The sequence below is a fragment of the Macrobrachium rosenbergii genome, chromosome 7 (genome assembly GCF_040412425.1).
Source record: "Macrobrachium rosenbergii isolate ZJJX-2024 chromosome 7, ASM4041242v1, whole genome shotgun sequence".
In the NCBI taxonomy this organism is placed as follows: domain Eukaryota; kingdom Metazoa; phylum Arthropoda; class Malacostraca; order Decapoda; family Palaemonidae; genus Macrobrachium; species Macrobrachium rosenbergii.
In genome coordinates this window covers 30,596,616-30,616,000 of record NC_089747.1, presented here as the reverse complement: position 1 = coordinate 30,616,000, position 19,385 = coordinate 30,596,616, and the positions used below count along the sequence as shown (strand labels likewise).

Genomic DNA, 19,385 nt, shown 5'->3' with positions numbered 1-19,385 from the left:
GATTATAGTTATATTTACAAAACTAAAGAATCTATGAAAGGTTGAAAAAAATCTCAATAAAGTATAAAAGAAAATTGTATGGTAATCCAATGTTAACTCCCAAACACAGTCATAGACTCTCCTTAATTTCGATCAATGCTGATTTTCACCAGGGCCGTTTACCTGGTCTTTGGAACCTTAACATGTTGATAAGAGAGGAGTGGTATCATAAGCACTGATTTGGTCATAATAAGCTTCATTTTTGGTTTTTTGAATCCTGGAGTGGCATCATACTGACTGATGGTGATGGTATTAGTTTCTTAGCAAATGAAAAATTGTGTGTAAAAATGCAAAATAAACTAACATAATTAAAAGTGCTGAGGACACAGATATATATACTGTATTAAGTTTAAAAAATTTTAGAATGGCAAAGGGCCCTAGTCTCACACCATAACAATGGTATTTATATACAATACACTGTACAGTACTGCATAACTGTTCCTTTGTTCCTGTAGAAATGCAAACCATATTCTTTAATGTAGGAGTATTCCTCAGTGCAGTCTGGAAGCAATTGTTAAAACTTGGTAATAAGGTGGTTTATTGGAAGTGAGTTGCTTAGTAGGAAAGGTCCCCACTCATCTGTTGTAAGCTAGCACTTTTTCTTTTGCTGGTGTCAGGTGTAAATTTGTGTGGTGCCTCCTGACTTAGAAATTTTTGTATGGTATGTGTTTTTGTTCACCATTGATATGAAAAAAATAATGGTGTGCCAGATGTGAGTTGGTGTTTCACTGTTTCATGTTCTCAGTGTCAATGAATCCCTGCCAGTTTTGTTCATTCTGCAGAGGTAGGTCCTGCAGCCCTGAGTTTCCCTCCGAAGAATCTGCCAGCTGGTTTCCTCTGCAGTGGAAAGGCAAGAAGCGGTTTCCCAAGTTGTTTGTCAATAGTTTTGAAGAAGTGTCACATGGTCAAGCCAAATTTACATCCAACCTCAGTGTGAGTTGTGCAGTTGAGGAGCAAGGATGCCTCTGGATCAAGACCCTGTTATCGCTATTGGTTTACAGTGGCACCAAGGAAAAAGAACTAAAAAATATCGAAGTGGACAAAAGATTGGTTGTTAAAAAGAGGCCAAATTTCTCATGCAAGCTTGCTTGTTGATTTGAGATTAGAGCCAGATGACTGGCATATTTATATGAGAATGGACAAGGCAGCATATTTAGATCTGCTGAGGCTTGTCACTTCTTTTATCAAGTATGATTTGCATTTTAATACATTTTTATCTATTTATTATTTTATTTTTCTTTTTAGTAAGTGAGATCTCTTCTTTCTGTATTCCCCTTTACCTCCTCTTACTTCCTTATGAGCACCCAATTCTTTGGAAGCTTGAATTTCAAGTAAGTGGCCCATGTAGTCTTGTTCCATATGAATATGGTTCATCTTCTGAATAAGGAATAATAATAACGAGGACACAAACATGAAAAAGGCCATTTCTCCTTATGCCACCATTAAGCCAATAGCAATAACAGGGTCTTGATCCAGAAGCATCCATGCTTCTCAACTGCACAGCTCACAGTGAGGTTGGATGTAAATTTGGCTCGACCGTGTGACACCTCTTCAAAACCATTGACAAACAACTTGGGCAAACATTTCTTGCTTTTCCACTGCAGAGGATACCAGCTGGCAGATTCTTCGGAGGAAAACTCAGGGCTGCAGGATCTACCCCTGCAGAATGAACAAAACTGGCGGAGATTCATTGACAATGAGAACATAAAGCAGTGAAACACCAACTCGCATCTTGTACACCATTTTTCACATCAATGGTGAACAAAAACGCATAGCCTATCATACATAAATTTCTAAGTCAGGAGGGAGCACACAAATTTACACCCTTCACTTTCATTTTGTTTCACTTTTTGGTTTTGTTCCACAGGGATAACTTTTTGTATGTTTTTTATAGTTTTTTATTTTTAATTGTCTTTCAGTGTTTTCTCCTCAGTATCGTAGCTCCTGCAAAACAGGAGAGTCTTTAGTTCTCTTTTAAATTTGCTTTCTTCTTGTATTAAATTGCATAGAAGATTATTAGTCAAAGCCATGAGCCATATTATTTTTCACCTTTGACACATTCTTTGTATAATGTGCACTTATTGCCATCATATGTTATATGTTTAGTATCACTATGGCCTTTCTTTACACATATTTTTACACTTGAAGATGTTGCTAGCATATTCATTTGATTTGTGATTTTCACCACATCTAGGGCAAGCTTGGTAATTTCTACAATTTGTTGCGCTGTGACCAAATTCCTGACATTTATAGCATGATAGGGCATGTAACAGTCGTATACTTTGCAACGGCTATACAGTGTACACAATTTGTCACCTCTATCATAGATAGCCTTTCATATTTGTGGTGTGCATTTGATGATATACTGTTTATATTTGTTATCTTTGGTTGTCATTTCCTTTACAATTTTTAGGTCATCATTTTCAGAAATGAGGCTACCTATCCATGGATTTTTCTTTACAATGTTATCTTCATCCTTCGCGACATAGATTACTTTTATTTTTTGTTTAAGTTTACCCTTCTCATTTACTGATATATTGCTAATTTTCTAAATCTCCATTTTTGCCTTTTCTAAGTTTTTCCTGTCTGGAAATCTTACAAATAAGTGTCCATCTCTTGTTGTTTTAACCTGTTCACCTGGCGCCGTTATTTTACTCATAATTAGTCTTTTCACTTGCTGCTGTGGTCTTTTCATGTGTAGATTTGGTCAGAAGCACTTTTTTTGTCTTTAGTGATTCAGCATAAGTTTTGTCAATGTTTGTCATGGTCTTTACATCTTTAACAACATTGTCAATTTTGTTTTGGATTTCATCTATGTTGATCATTACGTCACTAGTTTTCAGAGCTGAATCCTGAATCAATTTTGTTAATATCTCTGTGTTTTCTTTTATTTCTTCAAGTTCATCTTCAATGATTTTTTTGTGTGTTCTTTATTCAGGACTCTTGCAATTATTACAGATGTACAATATGTTATCACTAAGAAGTATGGGTGTCTATCTGACCTCAATACTTGAACATTCATAGTGGAGCCATGCATCACACATTTCACAGCAAGTTCCTTCATCATCAACTTCCCCAGAGCAATGTCTGCAGGTTGCTGACTCTCTCTCGATTTGAGTTGACTCATCCTTCTCCAGTATTTTATTCAGTGTTCCATCTGTACATGCTGCTTCGATAATTATGAGATAATGTTCGTGTGATAGTTTGATCTTCCCTTTGCTTGATTTAATTTCTACAGTATTTATTTTCTCTTTTTCCTTCCCCTTCTTTGTATTCACTTTGAACATCACGCAAGTCAGGCACTTTTCACAGAGCACTTCACAAACACATCCTACCCACACGAAAGCTACACTTCAAATGACACCAACAAAAGAAAAAGTGCTAGCTTACAATAGATGAGTGGGGACCTTTCCTACTAAGCAACTCACTTTCAATAAACCACCTCGTTACCAAATTTTAACTGTTTTTTTTTTTAGCAACAGTTATAATGTCGTACCGTGAGCAGCTAGGTTTAAGTTCCTATAGTTTATCCTGAAGAGCAGATGGCCCCTTGTTTCTAGATATCTTATTGGCATATTCTTTAGATTTAACTTAACATAAAGCTGTATGTTCTTTGTATTCGAGGATGAATTCCAGTAAAACTTCCCTCTTACTGTCTATTTTCCTCAATATTCATACTTGCGACGGGAGATATAGATGGTTTTCCAAGTCAAGATCCGAATAGCTTCGGTTATGTTTGATATTTGCCGACCTTTCACATGAGCAAAGTGCTTGTAGCTTACAATTTCAGAAATTGGCATAAAATTTCTTTAAAAGAACTTGAGATAACAGTTCACTGATACACAAAGCATAGAGAAATTGATTTACCCATAATTTTGTGCTAGTTGGATAAATGTCTTGTTAGTAGTAGATATGCTTTCTCTGTTAGCATGCATCTTTTCAGCATATTATTGTGACACATAAGTGCAGTGGTGATTTCAATTTTAAATCAGATCGTCATTAATGTTATATATATATATATATATATATATATATATATATATATATATATATATATATATATATATACACACCATATGATATGAGGTAAAAAAGATCTTGTTTCTTATTTAAAATGCTTAGCAGTAAGTAAGCCTACACTGGCTGTGCCAACAAGTCTTGTCTTTTCTTACGATGCACATGGATACCTGCTGTATTTTATCAGTCATTAAAAATTCCTTTGCAATACCGGCCTGGAGGAGACTGTCTACGTCATCAGTGTTTATGTTTCAGATATGAAATGGCAACACAGAGTTGTTTAACAAATGCATTATATCAAACGTGGGTTCTTGACGAAACTCCAAAACGTCAGAAAACTGCAGAAAACAACTTCTGTTATATGATTCAAAGTAAAAATAACTGTTGTTTATCTGTGTATCAAAGCATAGTTTAATTTATGCTTTTATCAAAAGATATGTCTCACAAATTAATTGGTGACAGCAAGACACTGTAAGGAAGTCTGTTATCTTAGGTTACACATGCCCTCAAATTACTCATTTGGTAAAATGCTATATCACTGAAACTTTATTCTAAGTACAACGTAATTTCGAACATATAAAAATAATTTTTCCATGATAAAAGTTGTCGATTCATCATGCCAAGGGAAAAATAGTCTTCAAGAATGGCAACAGCAAGGGAAAGAATTTTGGCGAAGAAAACACCCATGAGTCTGCAGGTAATTTTTTTTTTTTTTTGCCCTTTTAAGAGCCATTTTATTTCAAATGAGTCAAAATCACTTTTTCATGGCAGTCTTTATATAGAAATTCTCTTCAAGTATTGTTCCAAAGCCTTAAAATAGAAAGAAATGACTTTGCTTTTCTTCTTTGTCGTCGGTTTGTTTACACGACTCTCAAATATTTGTGACTGGAATGCAAAATTCTTTAACTACAAAACACCTCAGAACAATGATACAGTATTTCGAAATACATTTCACCGTAGTGGTTGATTTACCTGTACTAAAATAACATATTCATAAAATAAACGAAAGGGGAAAAAACAGTGCTGCCTTAATGCAGTTTTCAATATTCGTATTTAGCCTTCTGGACCTGACTTCTGTTATCATTTTTAATATTTTTTCTATTATCCTCCATATAATTACTGTCATTACCATTATTATGAATTTTGTTTTTTCTACTTCTTCAGCAACTGTGTGGATGCTGCCGATAATTATTTTTATCAAATGTTACCTAGATTGAATGTATTGTATTTGTATATTCCATGTATATGGCCCTGAGCAGCAATAAAGATTATTATTATTATTATTATTATTATTATTATTATTATTATTATTATTATTATTATTATTATTATTATTATTATTATTATTATTATTATTATATGTGCTTGACCAGGAAGTTTCAATATAGCCAATCGAGGTCACACTCTCTGCTGTGAAATCTCCACCTCATGTTATTAGCTCTCTAATATCGTAAGCAAAATTCGTACATATGCTTAAGCTATAAAAAAAAAATAGTCAGCGATTGAAAAGTAGTGAAATTCATTGAGTGAATTATGTTTATACTGATGGCAAATCTCGTGTAGTTTGCATGTCTGTGGTACCCGGTCCCTGATAAATTCATATTCTCAGTTTTACTGATGATGGCAGACTCCAGACATAGCTGGTATCTCAGCAGCACATCGCTGTTGTTAACTGGTACCTTATTTAATAGCATCTTGCCACACAATGTTATCACTAATAACAAATGGCGGTATCTAACGTGATCATAAAATCGGCGTCACCTTAAACAACATATTATCGACTAAAGGTCGAGCGTAAAAAAGGGTCCAAATTCTACAATTAATCTGAAAAAGTGACTTAAAAACAATATAGGATGCCATTCCCCACTTTACTACCTTCATATAATTTTCAGAATAATTTCAGTTTCCAGATATTTAGTGTCGATCAGAAAGAAGCAGTTGAGCTGAACTTGAGAAGATAATGCGGCCGACTTTACCAAACTAAGGACTTGTCCACCATCACGTCTCTTCTCTAAAAAGTTTATGCAAAAATGCAGCATGGCTCACACGTTGACATTATGCCTAGTTCCTACTGTAATCCTGATAAGGAGGAGTTAGAGCTTATCATCATCTGAAAGGGAGCCTGCTGGGTGGGCCGTTGAAGAGGGTGTTTTGACGGGTAATGGCTCCCGAGGTCGAGAGGATGTTATGACTTTATGTTTTGGTCCTGGGGTGTTGATGCGTATTTTCGAAGGCTAATGTAGGCCTATCTATTATTTAATGTGACCTTGGTGAACGGGGCCGAATTTTGATGAGTAGTTTTACTAATCTGAAGAACTTTCAATTTTAACTGCTTGCCGTTTCAGAGGTGAGTTGGTTGATTTTTCTTTACAAACTAACCTAGACATCATGGCAGCCAAAATTACAGGGTTGGTCTTGGTATGATAAAGCCGTTTAATGAAGAGGGTGATGTTAATTCTTGTCGGGGAAGTGAAGTTAATTGGTAAGTTCCAGAAAGTGATTGATTTGGCGAATTGTTTGCAGTTTGATTGAGAGGGTATAAGTTACTTGTGCAAGTCTGCCCAACAGGCAGACTTGTGCAATTGATGTTATTTTACTCCTTTAGAAGAATTTAAAGTAATATTTTGTCGGCCGGCTGTAACTAAGCTTAGATGCAGTTTTTTTTTATTTACTAAGCCGGCATTTTCAAGCCCCCACCTCCATAGCTAATACGGCAAAATTGCAGTAAACCATGGTGTCAACAGAAGATAGTTTGGCAATAATTGGCTAGCTAATAGGCCTAGCAACAAAAAATCATAAATATAAAAAAAGATGTTGGTAATTCTACGTACCAGCTTTGCGCCTGTTTATACCTTGGAAACCGGTTTTTTCTACACTTTTAGGGCTTCTGATACTGCCAGAAATGGAGCGGACATACTTACGTTGGGGAGGCACCCTCCAGAGGGGAAAAACGAGAGGGAGGCATTCGCCAACAGGAAGGAGTTAAATGCATTTCACCGTGTTTAATACTGGCATCCGGGGGATGGAATGCCCCTTCACAGTGTTTAGTACTGGCCCCGGCAGGTTACCCATACGTTTACAAGTTATTGCACTTGCCGGACAGGGTATGAACCGTTCCAAACAGACGTACCTGTGCTCTGTTTTGTGAAGATCGTGTATGGAAACCCATTGTTGGATAGACTTCAGGGATTAATTACAGGTTAATTACATTCGTGTGACAGAAATTGAAGATAAATCCATAATTAGCAACCAAAAAACTGTAGAAAAAGTCAAGTTAGAAGGAAATTGCCGCCGTGGAGCTACTACTTGGATCTATCAATATGTCTAGTGAAGGAATGGCTGGAAAGAAAGTGTTCAGTATTTGCTTGATAGGCTATGCTAAAAGAGTGTAAATTTGCCCCCAAGGATTTTTAGGCTATTATCTAAAAATGAAAAGGGACACTTATTAAAGGCTTCAGCCATTAGCTACGCCACTAATTGAAAAACAGTAGCCTACTGTAATGAAAGAAGCCATAGCCTATTACCTCACAATATATTTAAAATTTCTTGCAACTGGGGGAAGCAACAAAGATCATAAATATTCTACAGTGATATCACCTCAGGCTCTGAAATGTGGTTTTATAAACAAAGTTCTGCATGAAGACTCTTCAGAGGTATGTATGAATAGTGAACAAAAATTTTACTTGTCAAAGACACACCTAATTCTTGTAGATTTTAATGAAATCTACATTCATGAAGGATGCTGCCACTTTCAGCCATTGTTATGCACTTATTTTTCCTGTGAAAAATTGCATATTTTTATATATAGATTAATCTGACATTAGTATTTTATTAAAAAATTATATCTGCTACATTACTGTATTAATTTAGGTATAAAAAGTTTAATTTAACAAAGACACTTTGTTTTTCTGACTGGAACGTATTCCATTGTCAATGGCTGGAATGGAACTGAGCTAAAAAGGTGGCTTACTGGCTTCTCAAGCCCCCACACTAACATTTAGGCACTATTTCGTAGGTCATTTTGGGACAAGCGTATTGACTGAGATGAATTATTTGCTCAGGTCACCTGCACAGGGTGAAAAAACAGTGCAGATTGCTCACAATGACGCTCAGGTGTGACCGCGCAGGTCACCTTGTTAAGGCAGACCTGCAGAGTTATACCTGAAGATTAACAGCAGCATAATAAAGTCGTAGCAAGTTTGAACCAGGCATCTATAGATGGGCCATGTATAGCATATGAGATGGAGTGGTGGTTAAATTTTTATTTTAAACCACAATTGTGTTCTGGAATTGAAATTAGCTTGGTCAGATTGTACTTTAAACCATTATTGCATTTCAGGCTTAAAAATATAATTTCACCATGTTTTAATGTAGTTTGAGTGCTTTTGACATTCGTTTCAGTTGCAAATAAGTACTGTATTGTTATAGAGGTAGTGGAACTCCCCTTCCCCTTATATCCTACAAGTCAGGGGACCACAGTAGGAAAGCTGGGTTTTTGGGTTGGGGGAAATGTAAAACAAGTAAAATACAGGGATCTGTTTAACTTTGTGTAACCTAGGGGGCCACATCCTTATCTGGCTAGGGGCATCTTTGCTCTCCCGGGACCCCTACCTAACCTAACCTAGGATGACAGGTCCTTACTTAGACCTAGACCCCTTACCTAACCTAGACTAGGAGGGCCAGATCCTTACCTAGCCACAGTTCCAAGAAATGTTCCTGATATGTAATCCATGCATACTCAGAATGCACTCAGTAAAACAAAATCTGATTGGGAGCATCACTCCTGTGACAATGCTAACATAAACAAAGGGCTTGGAAAAATCCAAGTAGGTAATAACATTCGTCAGGACATATTTTGGTAACAGTAAATTTGTGAAAGATATGAGCCTCAGCTGTGTACTAAGGATGTTCAGGGAAATTAAGATCACTGCATGAAAACTCCAACCTCATTTAGTAGCATAAAGTGAAATAATACAGAAATCACTACCCAACTTATGAACAAGTTACGTTCGGGACGGCTGTTCATATCTTGAATCATTCGTAAGTTGGTTTTTAATATATAGTGCATAATTTTTATTGTTTACATTCTCGAGTTAACTCAGGGTCATACATTATACTATTTTCACAGTATCTTTAAATAATGCATTATTACAAAGAATTAATTGAATCTGGTGGCTGCCCTATAAAGAAGTTAAGGTTTCCGGGAGTGAGTCCGAAGGTCCGATAGTCCGAAAGTCAGAAGGCCCGATAGTCCGACGGACTGTTAAAGAACCAGTAAACACCCATAAAAATCTTTGGACTATCGGATCGACTCATCGGGTCGGACATCGGGCCTTTGGACTAACGGACTGTAATCAAAAATCTTACCTGCTGTTAAAGAACCTTATATCTTTGGACTAATAGAGGAGTCGGCACTCAAACAAAAGATTGAATGGTGGCCCGGATGACTTTCTAGTACACCTGTTCTCCACCAGGTGTGTTTTCGAAAGTTTTAGCTCTTGTCAGAATTCTCCTTGCCGCCATTGTGTATAGGTGTTTGTTGGTATTTCATGGCTGTTTGCTGCTATTACGGTGCTGTACATTTATTACTTGGAGTGAATCTTACCTATTGTTAAAGTTGGCTTATATCTTCACAGCATTAGGTGTGATCATCATAAAAAAAAATAATACTTGGGTAACCTGCTAGGACTGTCTCTGTAATCACCGGTTTCCCACCAGGTGGCGCTGGAATTTATATGTTCTTGTCAGAATTCTTCATGCCGTGTCCTTGTGCAGACGGTGTGAGTTGGCGTTAGTAGTAATTTTGACGATTTCTGGCAGATTTTCTCCTGTACGGCATTGCGCTTGTTTCCTGTTTTTGCGTTATGTCATCTACAACAAGCAGAGATGAAAGCATTAGTCTGTACAGAAAAGAGTTTATGGAAACTGAATGTTTTGGTTGTACATGACTGCCATGTATGGTATTAGCCTAGCTGTTGAGGCACTAGTGTGGCTTTCTTGATGTGAAGATAAGGAGTGATTTGATGAGAGGATGAAAATTTTTTGTAGTATGGGAAGATTCTAGAGGCTGATAGATTATGTAGACAATTCGTTAGGGCACGCCATAAGCCTGATCAGTCTTTTCCTTTTGTCTTCTGGTGTTGCTTCTCCTCTTCATCCATTGGCCTACCTGTAAGCCTAGGTTAATTCCCCTCCCAGTCCTTCTGCTCCACTTTCTTTTGCTCCCTACTGTATATGGTTCAGGAGAAAAATAATAGTAACTGAGAAATATTCTTTATTATGGTTAGAAATTTGACTGTATATATTAGTGGTCAGCCTTTTTCAGTTTTCCCCATGAGGGAGAAGGTGTATGTAGGCCACCCTCTGGACTGGCCTGGGTCCATTGGTCTTCTCCTCGGACAGGGAACCATGTCATGTCTCAGGACCAAGGCCTGAGCCTTTTGCCACCTCCCTCAACTGTTTCTCTGGTAATTAGTTTATTAGTGGTTAATTATTTTTTTAAGAAGTTGAAACCATGTTTGCCTACCAGGTTGCTCCAAGGGGTCAGCTTGTGCTTACGAACCCAAAGGATACTGCTCTATTTTTGAGATTTGATCCAGTTTTTATACATTTTGCAACTGAAAAGTTCTTACACTAAAAATTCTGAAGAAGATCCAGACCATGTTATGCAGGTGGTGTGGTGACTCGTGAGCATGTGGTAGTGGGTATACTTTGTGGTGGCTGAACCAAGATGTAGTAGTAGGGCATAGGCCACTAACTTAAAAAAAAAAAAAAACCACAGGTCACATAGAAAGAAAGAGGTGCCCTAGCAATAGAGAAAGCTTCATGTCATATATATATAGTATATATATATATATATATATATATATATATATATATATATATATATATATATATATATATATATATATATATATCTCTCAGCTAGCACTCTGCTAGGCCTGAGTTCGAGTCTCCGGCCGGCCAATGAAGAATTAGAGGAATTTATTTTTGGTGATAGAAATTCATTTCTTGGTATAATGTGGTTCGGATTCCACAATAAGCTGTAGGTCCCTTTGCTAGGTGACCAATTGGCTCTTAGCCATGTAAAATAAGTCTAATCCTTTGGGCCAGCCCTAGGAGAGCTGTTAATCAGTGGGCTGGTTAAACTAAGGTATACTTAACTTTACATATAATATATATATATATATATATATATATATATATATATATATATATATTTATATATATATATATATATATATATATTTATAGTATATATTTATATATATATTATATATATGTTTATATTATAAGAGGAATAGATTCCCCTTTATTATTATACTTACTTGCAAGTGGGTTCTTTTCATATATACAGTATACATATATATATATATATATATATATATATATATATATATATAATATATATATATATATATATATATATATATATATATATATATATATATATATATAATATATATATATATATATATATATATATATATATATATATATATATATATATATATATATATATATATATATATATATGAAAAGAACCCACTTGCAAGGGGGTACAATAATAATAAATGGGAATCTATTCCTCTTTATAATACAGTGGATTTTCTAATGATGCTATTCCTGGCAATCTTGGGTTAGGATAGACTTAAACTTGAGATACTGTAGTAACACGGTACATCACTTCTGTTGGAACAGGGCTAATTATACATCATGCACACCCCTAGACCGGGCAAACTTTAAGTTTGACCAATTTAAGAAAAAACACATCAATGGAAAGTGGAAGATATGCAAATGCACATGGTGTAAGAAAAAATTTATAAAAAATTTTCCCTACCTTACATGGGAGTTGAAAGTGACTATTTACAACCCTGTGTGGGGCCTCTTTTACAAAACACTTGTAAATTTCACAAAACACTTGTAAATTTCACCAAGTTATAGGTGTTTTTTCTAATAATTTATTTTATTTCATTTTGTAAAATTATAATTACAGTTCACACAATATCATAACATCAAAACTAAAATCAGTAACACATTCTGAGTGTATTTGTTGTAAAATATTTACGTAAATTTACTGAGATCGGGAGATGCAGTAACTTTTTTGGAGGTATACATGTTTTTTCTAATATTTCTGTGCAAAATTACAATTATAACTAACATCACATCGTAAAAGAATTAAAACCAACAGCAATCCCTTAATATATTTATGAGGAAATAAATAAGAAGACATCATGAGATAGAAAGGAGCAAGACATCCCCCCATCAAGTCAAGAACAATACTGATCTCCCTGAGACACCCACTGATTGAGCTGAGCTGAGTCTAAAGTTGTCACCATTCATTTATGGGCCATTGAAATGATGAAAACTCTTTCCCGCTCCATACAGCCAAATCATATGGCGCAAAATATGATTTAATGAGGGGATCCGTCCACCACTGTCAGGATTGGTCGTTATTTCTTTGAAACGACCTTCAAGGTAGTTTCCTTGTTTCTCCTGTGCTCCGATGTTTTAATTGAGTTGAAGAAGGTTACGTTGGTTACAGGCCGAATGTTAACGTCAGTTAGGTTTTGGGTCTTGTCTAGAACGCATCTTTGGTGATACACAGCCAAGAAGGAAGTCTCTTTCGAGTAGCAGATGACAGTACCCTTGGTTTCATACAACCCAGAAGGCAGGAGCAGTATGGAGTGATAGGCGAGCAAGAAGTCATTTAGATGAATAGCGGATATGAAGAACCAGTTAATTTCAGTGAGAGGTTGGAGACCTCTACGTTTGGATGTGTGTTGGACTTCTTTAGGCAACAAGAGGATTTTGAGACTGTTATATACACTGTCTTGATGAGTCAACGAATTTGCGAATTCTTGTGTCGAGGATGTATTCCTGTCGTAACAGCTTGTTGCTGGTCATTTGTTGATTAGACTGATTTCGTTTGATTATTTTAATCCTGTTGGTAGTGGATGACTACTTCGACAATTCGAGAGATTCTGTCGGTTGGTGTCGCTCTAGTGTGTAATGATCACCATATATTATGCTGCCTATTCTATTTGAACTTTGATGTATTATATTTATTATAATGATGTTGTTTAATGTTTTTGAGCAGAAATGTGGCTCTGGTAATGATTTATTTCATGTTTTCTGTTTAGTGTTCATTTATTGATAACTGCTGCTGTTTAATTTGACAGTCATTTATTTTTGTAAATGTCTATGCGTTCATTCTGTTGTTAAATTTATATTTATTTGCATTGTATTTAACATTTAGGTGTTTGTTTATTTGATCTGGAAATGATTTGCTGTTTATAATTTATATAATATGTTAAGGTATTTACATTTGATTATCATTAATTATGATCATTGTGATGTTGTACCTGAGACTCAGAGCCTGTACTCACTGTATATATATGTATAATAAATTAGGTTTAAGGAACTTTTCGCATATGTTTTGTCCCTCCTTTGTTGCCAGTCCCGGTCATTCCAGTCCTGTTTTGATGGTGTAAGTTCAAGAACCTGCAGAACCCAGGGTGAGGTTCCTAACAACCACCCAAAACGAGGGGATCTGTCCACTAGGGGTTAACACACTGCCCTCATCACTGTCTCACACATACTGTATATATACTCATAAATTAAGGCAAGAGTCGGGAGGGAGCATTACGTTAATTTTGCTTCTGCCAGTGGGGAACTTTTACTTTACTTCATGGTCTTCAAGGGAACACCCAAGACACATGTTACACTGCACTTGAGAATGGAAATAAATGGAATAATTAAATGAGTGAGCTCAAGAGAAAAGGTTAATTAAAAGATAACATACCAGGCAGATTCCCTTGCTTCCCAGACCTTAAACCTTTGCAATTTGCGTGTGCTTCATAAAGCAAAGAATAGTGCTGTTCCTTCCTTTAGCTGCTTGGCAGTACATCCTTGAGGGTGCTGGGTTGTGTTCAGGATAGTGAGGCCATTGGGAGAAGGCCCCTTGGAGTTGGATGGACAGCTGTCACTCTGGCTATGGTTCTCTAGCTACTGCCTTTCTCCTCGATTTTCACCTTGGTTGGAACAGGGATGTTTTTCCTCAGGGTCTCTCCCTTGGCTGTCTCACCTCGTACAAGTCTCTGAAAGACAAAGCAATCTGCAGGCAGAAGATAGCAAACAGGGGCTTGGCTGAGAAAGAGAGATGCTACTTGTGTACAGTTCACAAAGCATCCAGGTGTTCTCCCATGCTCTTAAATTAACAAAAGGGGGACAGCTAACTACAAAGTTCCCTCTTGCTTCAATTTTTCACTTCTTTATTTATTCTGAGATATGTTCAGTTCTTTATCGGACATAAGGCCTGATGTATATAACAGCTCCCTCTTTTAAACAGGCCTTCCAGACTCTTTCAGGTTGGAAGAGTCTGTCAGAAAGAGGGCCGCTGTCCGATGAAAACTGAGCCTGTCTATGCAACTAACAATTCAAATCATGTTAACCTTAAACTTGAGATAAGGTAAGATTAACTAAGAGTCGGCCCTATCAAAGGCTAGGATCGAAGTCTCTGTGTTCATTTTAGGAATGTACTGTCTGTGGGTTGACTAAAGCTAGCAACTTTATCAATTAACTAATGGAATACCACACAGAACCTAGCTAAAATGCTGATGAGGTCTCCCTATGCTAAAGGGTAGTTCTGTAACTAAAAGCAGGGGAAATATAGGTGGGAGGGTTGAGCTGTCCCAAAATTTAATATTACATATTGGTAAGACAAACATGCACAAAAGTTTTATTTCATTCAATTTTTCCAAAACAAACACTAATGACTAAGGTAGGAGACAACCTAGGCATCCTTCTCTGGGTCAGGTTACATGATTGCTGTATTAAGGCACTGTGATATATTGACACGAGTGCCATGAGAGCTCAATGGCTCTGTTAACTACCTAGACCTTCTACGCCCTTTACATCTCTTCTTCCTTGATTTCTGTCGAGCCTTAGGCTGAGGATTCCTAACTGGAACCTGGGTAGGTGTCTCCAGAGGAGACTGAAAAGGCTCTTGAGCTAGGTCAGGGCCCTCTACAGGATTACCTTCGGGACCTAGACCTGGAGTAACTATAGGTGAGGACTGCAAAGAAGTTGCTGTGGGTGGGAGAAGCTCGCAGGTTACAAGGACCAACTTAGGCACGGGTTGCAAGGCTGCGGTGGGGGATGAGCTTCCACTGTGGTCAGGAATTCGGAAAAGACCCTACTGAACTTTGGGCTGGCTCTCGGCCGGACACTGGTAGTAGGCCCAGGCCGGTAGATAAGAGGGAGGCCGGATTGGGATCTCCTGAAGGGAGATCGACAGCGTGCTCTGGCACTGATTCTAGGCCAGGCTCAGGCACAGGATTTGGAGAGGAGACGCAAGCGACCTCAGGGCTAAGAGTGCCGGGCGTCCAAGTATATACAATTTGTAAGGAACCAGAAGCTGGGTCGGGTGTGGGCTCAATGACTGGACTGGGCAGAGCACTCCACTGTCCAGGCATAGGCACTGGCTGCGGCTCAACAGCAGGGCCGGAATGAACATCAGCACTTGACGGAGACTTGCAGGGGCCAGGACTCATGGGAGGCCCAGAAAGGGGCTGGAAAGAGGGGTCCTGTCCTAGGAGGAGGTCATAACCCCCAGGAATTTTATTGGCTACTCCGAGCGTACAAATTCTACTTTTATGGGGTCTAGTTACTCCCAGTTGGACTGTCAGGAGTGTCAGCCTCCAATTATCTATGCCTTCAATTTATAGGCTTGTTTTCTTCAATGATGGCCTCATAGGGTACTTTGTCTCACCTTATAAAGGAGTTTTGAGAGCCAGTGTCTTTAAATGTGGACACCTGTTAAGCGCAATAACAACCTTGAGGAGGTGCAACATAAATAGGGCCCTCAGCTGGGGGTCCTAAAGAGAATGAATGAGTGGCCGCCAGAGCAACGACGGCTGCAGTTTTCTTTCCAGGACAATCCTGGAAATTTGTGGAATGCCCATACTGCTTATAAGGGTAACAATAAACTTTACTATAGTCTCTACGAGGAGCAGTTACGGTCTGGGTAGGCTGGGAGTTCTGGCTTCAGAGGGGGGCCTTTGACATGGCTCCCCCTGTAGCTTTACATTCTGCTTCTAAATGCCCTACTTTCTTACAGTAAGTACACACAGGTGGCGATGGAGATGGCCTGTTTCTTGGACGGACTGATAAGGCGGTGGGGTCAGGAGGGACTATGTGCCTGTGGGAGGCACTGGAGGATGGGTGGTGTGTCTCATACGCATCAGCCGTCTGGCAGCAGCCAGTGAAAAGTCTTGGCTGTTTCTCACTAATGTGTAGGGCCAATGGGCTGGGTGCATAATGGAGGAAGTCCTCAAGCTGAAGTCTGTTCAGCAAGTCTTTGAACTCCTTGCACTCCAAGGCATCAATCCACCTCCGCAAAGGCGCTAGTCTTTTTATAGGACCAGTTGGAAAAGGTTTAGCCAATCTCCTTGGGAAAACTTCACCATCTTTGCCTCCAATGGTGAAGTGTAATCTCATTTGTTGTTGCTAAGGCCTTCTTGACTGCATTCAAGGTTTCCCCTGTCGCTATTTTCTAAGTAATTTAAGGTGTCCTGACCCTTTGCAACCATGTGTTTTGCAAGAATCATGGCCTTCTCAGTGTTATTCGGATTGTACTTGGAGAAGAGGGTTTCCACAGGGTCCAGCCACACTTCTGCACCGTTGTCAACCTGAGGGTAGTAGCAGGGTTGTGGTGAGTTAAGGTGGTGGCACTGGAGAGGGCCCTTTTCATGTGAATGAATGCCTGCTGCTGCAGAGCTTCCCATGTTAGTGTTTTTGGTGTCCCCTTCAGGTTTGATGTCAGGGGGTACATGATGCGGACAACATCTGGGATGAAGTGCTGGTAGTAGTTTATCATCCCGAGAAACTCCTGAAGGGCCTTGATGGTTTTGGTTCCGGGAAATTTTCTATAGCTTTTACTTTAGAGGCCATGGGGTGCACTCCTGCTTGGGAAATCTCGTGGCCAAGGAAGTCTACTTTTTCTTTCCCGAAAATGCACTTGTCAAACCTGACAACTAATCCGTTGTCCTGCAGGCGTTTCATGACGGTGTGGACATGGCGAAGGTGTTCTTCTGGGGACCTGGAGAAAATGAGGATGTTGTCGATGTAGCAGATGCAGAAAGGCAGATCTCCCAAGATGGTGTCCATCAGGCGCTGGAATGTGGTGCCTGCATTAGTGAGACCGAAAGTGGAACAGGAAAATGTGTAGCTCCCGAAAGGCATGATGATGGCGGTTTTTGGGACGTCGTCGGGATGTACATACAGGGACTTGGAAGTACGACTTCAGTAGGTCCATCTTGGAGAAAATTTTGGCTCCGTAGAGGCTGCCCGTCAGGTCCTGCATGTTAGGGAGGGGGTAGTGGTCTGGTGTTACAAAATTCAGGCGCTTATAGTCCCCATGGGGCCTCCATGAACCATCGGATTTCTTTACCATTTGGAGAGGATATGCCCACGGGCTTGATGCCTTTTTACAGACACCCATCTGTTGGGAGGACAGTCGACGGAACTTGGTGTGGGTTGGTGGAACCGTTGTGGTGATGTAGTGGAAGATGCCTGCTGGAACTGGCGCAGCCTGTCTGGGAAGGAGGGATGTGTAGCTGTTGGGGGTTGTGGAGCAGATGGTGGGCATTTCAGGTCTGGTGGAGAGCTGACGGGAGTGGCACGTTCCTGTATCAAGGAGGCGTTGTCTGGCGATGTCGACTAGAAGTCCGTGGTGCCCTAGGAAGGCCACACCCAGTAGGGGGAACTTAACATCTGCTATGACGAAACGCCAGTGGTATCTGCGTCCCAGGATTGAGATAGCCCGGGTCGTCGTGCCATAAGTGCGGATGGGAGATCCGTTTGCTGCTATGAGGGCAGGTACTGAGTCAAGTATTTTTTCTAAACCTTCCCTGGATGGCGGGAAGACTGACTGCACTGCCCCCATATCTACCAGCGGGTGACGTTTGGAAATTTTGTCTGTGATGAAAAAACCTGCTGGGCGGGGTGAGTTGGATTTTGCGGCCACAGCTGGTGGCCGCCTTTGTCGTTTTTTTGTGAAAGAACAGGGAGGCCTGCAGATTCTGGCATTGGTCCTGAACTTTCTATATTAGAAGCACCACGTAGGGTTTGACCATGTCCTTTGCTCTCTGAGTGGCGGTCTCTTCTTATAAATGGCATTGATGTCTTTGTCGTCATTGCCGTCTTCCTCCAACAGGTTGCAGGCTCCCAGGGCGGTGGCGTGTGTCGAGGTCTTGGTGGCCTCGTATAGTTTCTGGGCGTCGTCGACTAAGGCATCCATGTCTAGGTTCTCTGCATCTCTGCATCCCTTATCTGGCACTGAACTTCCCGCGAGAGGAGCCGAAGGAAAATTGCTTTTGTTAGGTCTATAGTCTGTTACCTCCCGTTCTCGTCGCAGCCTGGGAGTGTTATTAACCCCCGCAGCTGGTCCCAGGCTTCCCTGGGTGATGCATCTCCGAGGACCTGGATAACAGGTCAAATGTGCACTGCGCTCTCTTGGACACAGGCATGGAGTAATAATTCAGCAGTTTGTTTTTTAAGTCCGTGTATGTGACTTTGTCCGGTTGCGTGTCCAGCCAGGGGGAAATTCTGTTGAATACTTCTTCCGGGAGCGCCGTCATGACTATGTCTGATTTGGTAGCATCGTCTGAGATGTGCGCCATGTGAAAGTGCGCTTCTGAGTGCCGGAACCATGATGCCCTGTTTTGTCGCGAAAACGGGTGAAGTTTGACTGTGTCTGGCTTTGTTGGTGAGAGAGGCGTGCAGACGATGCTCGCGGGTTCTCATTGAGACTCTGCTTCTGACATCTTTACTTCTCACACACCAAAACGCGGGAAAATGCGCCGTATTGAGTCCGTTAATGGTGCTGATTTGTTTGAGAGGTCGATTGAAGAGCCAGAACATGCCCTTTTGGGTACGCCGTATTTAGTCCGTCAATGGCATGGTTTCCGCCAGGGAGGGTGCTATCAGAGGCCTAAACTTTATGCCATAGTTAGTCCACTAAAGGCTTTCTGATGGTAGGGTTCAGCTGTAGTTAGTCATTTAATGGCTGGACCAAAACCGTGCTACCTGTCCCTGACCCGGGTTCACCAGTGTGAGGTTCAAGAGAAATGTCAAAAGAGAGACTGATCCTTTATTATTCTCGACAGGTGTTTATGAAACAAAAAGCGGACGGAAAGGTAGGGGGGGGGTGTCCATATAGAATTTGTGTTTTCTTACAAGCATAAAAATACGTACAATATTCTTTACATGGCGTATAAAAGGTAGATATACATATCGGTGGAAAGACCATAACAATGATGCATAAG

At 39.6% G+C, this 19,385-nt stretch overlaps 1 long non-coding RNA gene across 1 annotated transcript in view; it reads left to right on the top strand.

Moving 5' to 3' along the window:
- Window positions 1–5,802: 5,802 nt before the first annotated feature.
- The window catches only part of LOC136840269 (uncharacterized), a 134,426-nt gene continuing 120,843 nt past the window's right edge, over window positions 5,803–19,385 (top strand). The window contains exon 1 of the long non-coding RNA XR_010853569.1: window positions 5,803–6,403. This is a non-coding gene — a long non-coding RNA (uncharacterized lncRNA). The remainder of the gene's footprint in view (window positions 6,404–19,385) is intronic.